The sequence below is a fragment of the Bos indicus genome, chromosome 17 (assembly GCF_029378745.1).
Source record: "Bos indicus isolate NIAB-ARS_2022 breed Sahiwal x Tharparkar chromosome 17, NIAB-ARS_B.indTharparkar_mat_pri_1.0, whole genome shotgun sequence".
In the NCBI taxonomy this organism is placed as follows: Eukaryota; Metazoa; Chordata; class Mammalia; order Artiodactyla; family Bovidae; genus Bos; species Bos indicus.
Window position 1 is genome coordinate 3,584,469 of NC_091776.1, and position 10,899 is coordinate 3,595,367.

Here is a 10,899-nt window from a genome sequence, read left to right on the forward strand (position 1 = left end):
AATATACAAGCAACTCCTACAGCTCAACTCCAGAAAAATAAATGACCCAATCAAAAAATGGGCCAAAGAACTAAACAGACATTTCTCCAAAGAAGACATACAGATGGCTAACAAACACATGAAAAGATGCTCAACATCACTCGTTATCAGAGAAATGCAAATCAAAACCACTATGAGGTACCATTTCACGCCAGTCAGAATGGCTGTGATCCAAAAGTCTACAAATAATAAATGCTGGAGAGGGTGTGGAGAAAAGGGAACCCTCTTAAACTGTTGGTGGGAATGCAAACTAGTACAGCCACTATGGAGAACAGTGTGGAGATTCCTTTAAAAACTGGAAATAGAACTGCCTTATGATCCAGCAATCCCACTGCTGGGCATACACACTGAGGAAACCAGAAGGGAAAGAGACAGGTGTACCCCAATGTTCATCGCAGCACTGTTTATAATAGCCAGGACATGGAAGCAACCTAGATGTCCATCAGCAGATGAATGGATAAGAAAGCTGTGGTACATATACACAATAGAATATTACTCAGCCATTAAAAAGAATACATTTGAATCAGTTCTAATGAGGTGGACGAAACTGGAGCCTATTATACAGAGTGAAGTAAGCCAGAAAGAAAAACACCAATACAGTATACTAACGCATATATATGGAATTTAGAAAGATGGTAATAATAACCCTGTGTACGAGACAGCAAAAGAGACACTGATGTATAGATCAGTCTTATGGACTCTGTGGGAGAGGGAGAGGGTGGGGAGATTTGGGAGAATGGCATTGAAACATGTACAATATCATATATGAAACCAGTCGCCAGTCCAGGTTCAATGCACGATACTGGATGCTTGGGGCTGGTGCACTGGGATGACCCAGAGGGATGGTATGGGGAGGGAGGAGGGAGGAGGGTTCAGGATGGGGAACACATGTATACCTGTGGCGGATTCACTTCAACATTTGGCAAAACTAATACAATATTGTAAAGTTTGAAAATAAAATAAAATTTAAAAAAAAATTTAAAAAAAAAGTTTTACTGAGCAAGGCCCCAGTAAAAGAATAAGACCCAGTTTTTCCCACTGCAAGTCCCTCCCATCAGGAAGCTTACACAAGCTTCTCTATCTCTCTCTTTCTTTCTTTTTTTTTTTTGGATGTTCTTTCTCAAGCCTTTTTCAAGTATACCAGAAAAGCTTTTTTACACACACATATATATATAGCATGTATAATATATGTATATATCTTAGAAAACTTATGAATTTTTGCTTAACTAAAAAATTTATGACATTTTGACTCCACTTATTTGTCTTAGTATGAATAGAATGCTATATTCCTAATTTTAAAAATAGATATGCAATAAACAACAAGGATTTACTGTATAGCACAAGGAACTGTAGTCAATATCTTATATTAACCTATAATAGGAAATAATCTGAAAAATAATATATATGTATATGGGTAACTAAGTCACCTTAGTGTGCATCTGGAACACTGTCAGTAAACTGTACTTCAGTAAAGTGCATATGTTATGAAAAAAGAATGTGACAATATTATTATAGATGAAAAAGGAACAAAAAAAAATGAATTACGCTGGTGTGAATAGTCCCCAAATGTTATATACTAGGAAAAAAGGTGTAATGTGTAAGGCTCCACAAGAAATACATTAGGATTTACTGATAGAAGATCTAGCTGGAAGATGAACTTACCTGGTAAATCTTTCATCCATGAGATTTATTTTACTGAAGTATAATTGCTTTACAATGTTGTGCTAGTTAACGTAGTCTCGCCCTGAAAGCGTTCACTAACACTCGAGCTGGTTGGGTGCACTCCCTGTGTGTTAGAATTGCCTGTTTACTTGTCTGTCTCCCTCCAGGCTTTGTCAGAGTGCAGGGCCTCCTGCCTTGTTCATTGTTGAACCTTACTGCTTAATCCACACTGTGTCTAATTCATTCTGAGTGTCTGATCCATACTGATTATTGAATAAATAAGTGTTCTAATTAGGATGTTTTTGCTCACAACAGCAAGAAATTCTTGTACTCCAGCTGGGTGTCCCACAATTCAACTCCAAGGTTATCTACCTGAAGCGCGTGAGATCTCATGTCCTCCCGGTCTTCCCTCCAGCACACACATCAGATGCCGAGCGTAAGTCCAGGTTGCCCCTGTCCTTCTGACCATCCATCTGCAGATCTGAGGTTCCAGATGATCTCAGGGAGAGAGAAATGAGCAGTGGCTTGAAGCTGAATCTAGTTCCTTGCCCAGGAATTGAACTTGGGTAGCCTGGATGAAAACCAGGAATCCTACCGAGTCGTCCACTAGGGGCCAGAGGCAAAGTTGCCCTGGTTCTTGCCCCATCTGAAAAATGAATTTCTCAAAGAGGCAAAAGCTTATTTTGTACAAAGTTTATTATTAAAGGCACAGCACTATATGTGGGAGAGCACACAGAGAAATAATTTATTTAAGACAGAATCAAAGCAGAAATACACACCGGGAGAAATAAGGTGTGAGAGTACCCCTCTAATGAGGAGACACACACCAGAGAATTGTTTCAGGTAACCTGTATAGGTCCATTCTTCCAGGTCTTTGCTTACCTTTGGCCAATTATCTAATTTCTTTTCCACACCTGACCTGCCCCATGTCCCCCCTGGACATGCATGCCCATCTTTCTGCCAAGATACAGATTTCAGCACAGAGAACTGTGGGGAGGGGGATGCCATCCATTATGGGATGGTGCCCTCTCCATTTTTGACCCACAAGGACCCATTCTGTGCATGTGTAGTTGGGGAGGTCTCCTTGACCTCAAGAGTGAGAATATGTGGTTTATCTTTTACCCAAGCAGGATGCAGCTCCTCTGGGCTCCTGCCTTTAGCTTTATCTTGGAGTATCTGTCCACAGGAAACAGATTCCAGCTGCTCAGCCTGAGGCCCATCTATTACCTGCCTCATAAGGACCTCTTCCTTGGGTTTGATTAGAGTTCCAAAAGCACTCACATAATCCAGAGACATATCTTATCTACCATATCACCAGTTTATTATGAAAGGATATAACTCAGGAACAGCCTATGGAGAGGTGCACAGCACAACATGTGGGGGAAGGGCGTGGAGCGTCCCTGCCATCTGAGTGCACCACCCTCCCCACACCGCCCGTGGTCATGAATCAGAAAGCTCGCAGAACCCACGTTTAGGGGTTCTTATGGAGGCAACATTCTATAACCATGATCGATTAAATTATTGGCCATTGGCAATTGATTCAACTCCAGTCCTCTCCCCCCGCCACCAGAGGTCAGAGTGAGACTGAAAGTTCTGACCGTCTAGTTACCCTGTTGGGTGCCCTGGCACCCAGCCTCCATCGTTAGGTTACCAGAGCACTTTGGAAAAGCTGCTTCATTACCTGACAAAACACATCTTAACACATTACATAACATAACAAAAGACATCTTAACTGTTCTTAACACTTAGGAAATGGTTTTAGGAACTCTTTCAGAAACTGGAACAAAGACCAAATTTTATATTTTTATATATATATATATATATATATATATATATATATATATATTCTTTTTATAAATTATAATATCACAGCAAATATTTCTTCAATAAATGAATGCATAAATAAGTGCACTGATTTGGGATTGTCAAAACCTAACATAGGCTTCCCTGGTGGTTTGGGGTAAAGAATCTGCCTGCAAGGCAGGAGACAAAAGTTTGATCTCTGGGTCAGGAAGGTCCCCTGGAGAAAGAAATGGCAATCCACTCCAGTATTCTTGTCTAGGAAATCCCATGAACACAGATCGTTTGTTGTTGGGGAAACTAGAAAGGCCCATGCTCCTGGAAAAGTTGTGGGCCCCTGGACAGGAGTGAGAAAGAACAGCCAAAAGGTAGTATTCCTTGAGGCACAACTTCTCTCCCACCTCCCCTACCCTACAGGCTTTCTCCTTCTTGACAGTGTAATGAAGGGCTGGTTTGGGGCAGGGGTCCCCTGATGACACACAGATCTATACATGCACATACCAAAGAGAAAACGCATAGAATCATAGTAAGACTATTTGTTTTCACATCCTTGCAGTATAAAAAGTAATCTAAAGTTGACAGTTTCTAGGCATAGTTTTCCCTCAATAAGCCTTCCATATTTTTCCTGGATGTGAAAGACTGTTTTCACAGCCAGAAAAGAGCACTTGAGAAATTCTTCAGGACTGAGTGACACTACAGGCCATCTTCCTTGATTCACAAGGAGTGAAAAAGTCATACTGTGTTTCTACCTAATTAAAATCAGCAAGAGAGCCTTCCAAATCAAAGCCATCCTATGCCAACTATTTGGCCAGAGAACTCAGACATTCGATAGCTCCAGTCTCAGCTGTTTACATTCCAAATATGATAACACTTCTGCTTGTGCTGTAGAGTCTGCTCAGGACTCTAGACTGCACGCCTCTCACCTCTCTGCGCCAACCTTGGTGTTCGTGCTGAGATCTGCAGTGGAACACTGATAGCACAAATTACAGGGCTCTGACTCACTGTTCACTTGGAGATTACTATAAAGAGAGCATTTATGCTAAATTTATGTTCCCCGAGAGCCTGGTCTATCACTAAGAGCTTTAGGGTCTTACCCTTATAGTAACATATCGAGACTGGTGGACTTACTGATACAAATTTGAAAATCAAACTAGCCCTACCGTTACTTCTGGCTCTCCCTTCTAAGGTTGCTGTACAGATGTCCTGTCCCACCTCTAAGACAACTGAGGTAAAAGCCCCACTTCCCTGGCATGGTCACCGGCAGGATGGTGATTTCTTCGGTTCTTGTCCTCCAGAAGGAAAGACTTCAGTCAAGAAGCATAGAGAAGTTTCAGGCAGCAAGATTTTTATTAAGCAGAGTGAAAGTACACTCCTGGAAAAAGATGAGAGTAAGCTTCCTGGAAACCAGAAGCAGCCCTGCAATGTGGTAGGGTTGGGTTTTTTAGAATGGTTGTCCCTCCCTGTGTCCTGTGTCATCTGAATGACAAGTTGATTGACTGCTTTATAACTTCTTTCCTAGAATTCAGGTGCTTCTCAAGGCCCCAGCAGAGCCCGGCAAAGAGAAAGCCCAGGCCACATCCCACTGCCACCTCCAGCCCTCCCAGCACTCCACTTAAAAGCAAATCTGAGTCTGTTTCAAGAATCTCAAAATAAATGTTTTCAATCCACCAGAGCCTGTTAACAAATATGAAATTGTTATATATTTTGCCTTACTTAAAGTGTACCTGATACAACCTGTGATGATCAGGATTTATACAAAAGATACATTAAAAGATGAGTATTAATTTATGAATATTAATATATCTACTCTAAAAGATTCAAGCAATTCCCCTGCAGAGCAAGTTTCCTTAGTGGCCTTAAACATACAATTCAAACTCCAAACCCACCCCTGACCTCCACCATACACACTTCATCTTGTTTCATTTTAAGTGAAGGTTTTTATTTTTCCAGGAACCCATTTATTGTGTGTTTACAACATATGCTTATCTGGGAGCTTATCAGCAGAGCTCTCCCCAACAACTAAAAATATGTAGGACTAATCTGAAGTTGAGTACAAGTGGTTCTATAAACACTGGGGTCCCCCTTACCCCTCCTTCTTGGCTCTCTGTGAGTAACTGAGTTCTCGTCTCCCTCGGGCTCCCAGCGAGAACACAAGCCTGCTGCTGACAAGAAGAAATGCTGCTCATTGACAGACTGGGGCTGGAAGGCGGGACCCGAGTCACAGCTTCAGCCCGCGGAGGAGGATCGGCTCCGAAGGCGCATCAGCAGACAGTCACCTGATGGTAAACAGTTTGACTTTAAAGTAGTTTTATGGCCGCAGTAAGTGATTTCCACTCTGTCTCACAGGTGTATGTGCACATTTTTTTCTTTTTTGTGGAGGAAACTATAATATCCTACTCTTAGCACCACAGAATCCCTCTCCCAGAGAGCATATTAAATGACTTTTCAGTTTCCAAGGCTTCATTAAGAGCTATGTAAAAACAGTTACATATTTTACACAGGCTGTCGCTAAGCATGTGGACTCCCCTAAAGACACTTCCAGCCAAAAACCCATTCAATTTTTATGAAAGGAGTTAAAAAGAACTTCCCTTTCCCTCTTCCTCCCCACCCTACACCTCATCTGTGCATGCATGGGTGCATGCTGAGTTGCTTCAGTCTTGTCTGACTCTTTGTTACCCATGGACTGTAGCCCACCAGGTTCCTCTGCCCAAATTCTTCAGGTGAGAATACTGGAGTGGGTTGCCATGCCTTCATCCAGGTGATCTTCCCGACCCAGGGAGGGAACCCGTGTCGCTAATGTCTCCTACACTGGTAAGTGAATTCTTTACCACTAGTACCATCTGGGAAAACCCACATCTGATCTAAGGCCATCAAATCGTAGCCAGCATGCTGGGAGTATGATCATCAGTGTTGGTCACTTAGTCATTTCTGAGTCTTTGTGACTCCACGGACTGTAGCCCACCAGGCTCCTCTGTCCATGGAATTTCCCAGGCAAAAATGCTGGAGTGGGTTGCCATTTCCTTCTCCAGAGGATCTTCCTGACCCAGGGATCGAACCTGGGTGGCCTACATTGTAGGCAGATTATTTATTGTCTGAGCAACCAGGGAAGCCCTGTTAGGAGTATAGTGACCCCTAAAATAACATTGTGTCATCCCTACCAAATTCCCAGATCAGTAGTCCAGGATCTGGTTCATTTGGAAGTTTCAAAACCTGCATGAGAAGCTACACTTCTACCTCTGAGGACCATCTGTTGCCTTGGCCAGATGAATCCTGTGAAAAGAGAGAGTTTCCTTTGCTTCTTGACAAAGTAACGGCGAGTCCAGCACAGTTCCACGGGCCCAGGATCCGGCACTCTGTGTGTCTCAGTCAGCTCAGTCTGCTGTCACAGAATACCACAAACAACCAGATATTTATTTCTCACAGTCCTGGAGGGTGAGATGTCTGAGGTCAGGGCACCAGCAGATCTCGTGGATGGGGAGGGCCTGTTTCCTAGCTTGTAGATGGCACCTTCTCACTGTGTCTTCATTTAGTGAGAGCTCTGGTCCCCTCATTCTCTTATAAACACACCAATCCTTATCAGGGCTCCACCCCCAAGATGTAATTATATCACAAAGGCCCCGCTCCCTAATGCATCATCCCAGTGGGGGTTAGGGTTTCCACATATGAATTTGCGGGGGCACACAAATGTGCAGTCCAGAACAGTGTATTACTCCCACTAACTATCTTTAATGAACTGTGTTACTTCCCAGAAAATTTACCTCTTCACTCTCACAGGGCAGGATGCAAATCAAGCCTTGTTGTAGTATTTTATTTCTAGCTTTGCACAATGCTTGTACAACAGGTATTCAATAAATACTTGAATGAATGAATAAATCTTAAACAATGCAGGCATGGTGACAGAGACTTTCTCAGCTGATGGCGCTTAAAGCACTCGGCCCCTAGCGAGGCTCCATCCACCCTGTCATCAGGCAGATGCTGTGGCCCTGCCCTTCTCCTCCCTTCCCCAGATACTAATTTCTCTACACAGCTGCTCTCACTCTTGGGAGGAAGAAAAGCAGAAGGAGAGAAGGGCAGATTCAAGAGGTTTCTCTTCTCCAAACACCCACAACAATTTTTCTTAATGACAGCTTTAAATATGTAGATGCTATCATTGCTTCCTTAAAAGATGGTGGACTGAATTGCTTTGCAGCCTGTGCTTGTTAGGGAGAATTTATTGAAAAGGAAAAGAACCATCTGTCCAAATTTCTCTGAATGTTTTTCAAATACACATGAATCTAAAAAGTTAGATTAACTTTTAGATTAACCCTAGATTCTTCCCAAATACTAAGAAAGCAAATACATTTTTATTAATTGAATGCTTCATGTTGCTAGCATATTCCTTTTAAAATAGGTTACATTTTAGATATACTGAACGTTAGTTCACTGACTTTCCATGTTGCTAAGCAAACTTTGCAAACTTCTGGCCAAAATTAGGGTGGGTCTACCCTTTTGCTCGTTCAGAAATGAAGACCATGGAGCCCCCAGGCTTTCTCAGCTAACCTTGCCTTTGAGACTCGCTTCTCTCACCTGTAAATTGCCAGGTTGGGCTAAATTCCCATCAGGAAATGGGGGTAGAGGTGTGGGAGAGGCATGGAAGAGCTAACAGCAGCAGTTCCAGTTTCATCTGCGTTCATACTGGTTCAGTCTAAAATTTTCTTTGATCAAAACAGAGTTCTGATATAAAAAAAAGTAAAAATGTCTGAAAACTCTTGGACTAAATGAATGATGGCTGAGGTCCTTTGGGGTTCCAAATTCCCATGGTAGAGTTTAGTCTTATAATTTTACCACTTGGGGGCTTCTCTGCTGGCTCAAATGGTAAAGAATCTGCCTGCAATGCAGGAGACACAGGTTTAATCCCTGGGTTGGAAAGATCCCCTGGAGAAGGGAATGGCTACCCACTCCCATATTTTTGCCTGGAGAATTCCATGGACAGAGGAGCCTGGTGGGCTACAGTCCATAGGACTGACAAACAGTCAGACATGACTGAGCAACTAACACTTTGCCACATAAGTAAAACTCACAGTTTTGTAGTCGTTGATCATTGGTTTGGTTTTAAAAGCAAAGAGTAGCTCTGTTTGGTAAGAAATGTGATACCCTCATTTATAGCAGGTCCTCTGGAAAGATAGGAATCCCCATCAAGAAGGCCTGCTTGGCATAAGGAGGGCACAGGAGAGGCAAACAGCAAGGGACTGCCCTTCTGCTACTGAAAGAGGAGGAAGAGAAGAAGGATAAGAAGACATAGGAAGAGCATCTCAATAGTAGAAGTTGTGGAGAAAGAAGGGCTCCAGAGAAGGGAATCGCATATGGAAGGAAAAGACGGTTCTCGGCTGATTCCCTGCCTTAAACAGAAGGGAGGGGTGTACAGAGCCCCTCACTGGTAGGATCCTGCAAAGACAAACAGGGCCAAGGAGGAGGAAAGAATACAGTGAGCGGAAAGTGATAGAAGAATAAATAAGTCATCTACATACAAACTTTCAGGTTGCCGTCCTTCAAAGATACGAATGTGGGTTCCATCAGTGTCAGGTGTGAGTGAAGTTGCAGCCTGCCATCTATCACCTACTGCTGACAACTTTTCAGCTGTGCCATCTCTCACCTCCCCGCCCTCCTCCAGTCAGTAACTCTTCTTGTCTGTTCACTCAGTGCCAATCCCTGCTTGCCAGCTGTTGTATTGCGCTACTGTACTTTTCAAGGTGAAAAGTTAAAGTGTTACTCACTCAGTCATGTCTGACTCTTTCCAGCCCCATGGACTGCATCCCACCAGCTCCTCTGTCCATGGGATTCTCCAGGCAAGAATGCTAGAATGTGTTGCCATTCCCTTCTCCAGGGGATCTTCCTGACTCAGAGATCAAACCCAGGTCTCCCACAATGCAGGCAGATTCTTTACTCTCTGAGCCACCGAGAAGCCCTTTTCAAGGTATTAGATTGTAAGATTACACATGTTTATTTTCTGTTTGTTTTTATGTGATATTTGTGTGAAAAGTACCATAAACTTATTACAATAAAATACTATATAGCTGATTGTGTTAGTTGGGTACTTTGGCTAACTTTGTTGGACTTATGAAACAAATTGGATTTATGAACACATTCTTGGAATAGAACTGGTTCATATGTAGGGGGCTTACTGTAGAGGATGTGTTGATAGTTTAGCATGCTTTGAGAAGGCTTTCAAGGCATGACTGATGGCTGAAGTGAAATAAAAGGTTAAAATCAGAAGATACAGATGAACCAAATAAGAATTTCACAATAAGTGGGGGGAACAAACAGCAGAAAGAAAAAGAAAGAGAGATTTGGCCAAGAAAGAGCTTGTTTCAAACTGCATAGGAAAAAAGATGACTCTTTGGTCAAAGTTAACAGCCCTAAAGATTAGCTTCTGAGTCAAACTATCAATGAAAGTTCTTATAACTGCCTCATAAATGGCCTTATTAATTTCATGACACTGTAAGGGCTCAGAACAGATTCTTAAAACATCTTAGAAATAAAATCTGACGCTAACTATGTCCAGCTTTTATTCAGGAAGCTTCTATACTTACCATTTGCAAGATTTTTACTTCTCTTAACTTATTCTCCCTGTTGGATTTTTATCCACACTTTTAAAAGTCTGGGCGGAAATCGAGAAATATAAGATTTCTATAGAGAAGAGGGAGGAAAAATGACTAGAAGGAGGTAACATGTATTACAGTCTAGAGAGCCTCATTTTCCAAATCTAAAATGTTAAGTGATTGAAATATTGTGACAACTTGCTTCTGCACAAAGAAAAACTGACTCTATTTTTAATACGTTGTCCCTAAGAAGAGTTGACTCATTGGAAAAGACTCTGATGCTGGGAGAGGTTGGGGTCAGGAGGAAAAGGGGATGACAGAGGATGAGATGGCTAGATGGCATCACCGACTCGATGGATATGAGTTTGAGTGAACTCTGGGAGATGGTGATGGACAGGGAGGCCTGGCATGCTGCGATTCATGCGGTCGCAAAGAGTCGGACACGACTGAGTGACTGAAATGAACTGAACTGAACTAAAGAATACCTCTGCCCACCAAAACAGGCAAGATGAGATTGTGCGAAATTAACAAGCTGAGAGTCCATCCTTCCTCGAGGTTTGAATCCTTCCACAGACTGTCTGCTCTCTGTCATAAAATGTACCACAGTCTCTTTAAAATAGTGACAACTAATACCCTTTATTAATGATCGTGATAATTCTTTTCAGTTCAGTTGCTCAGTCGTGTCCGACTCTTTTGCGACCCCATGAACCGCAGCACACCAGGCCTCCCTGTCCATCATCAACTCCCGAAGTCCACCCAAACCTACGTCCATTGAGTCGGTGATGCTATCCAACCATCTCATCCTCTGTCGTCCCCTTCT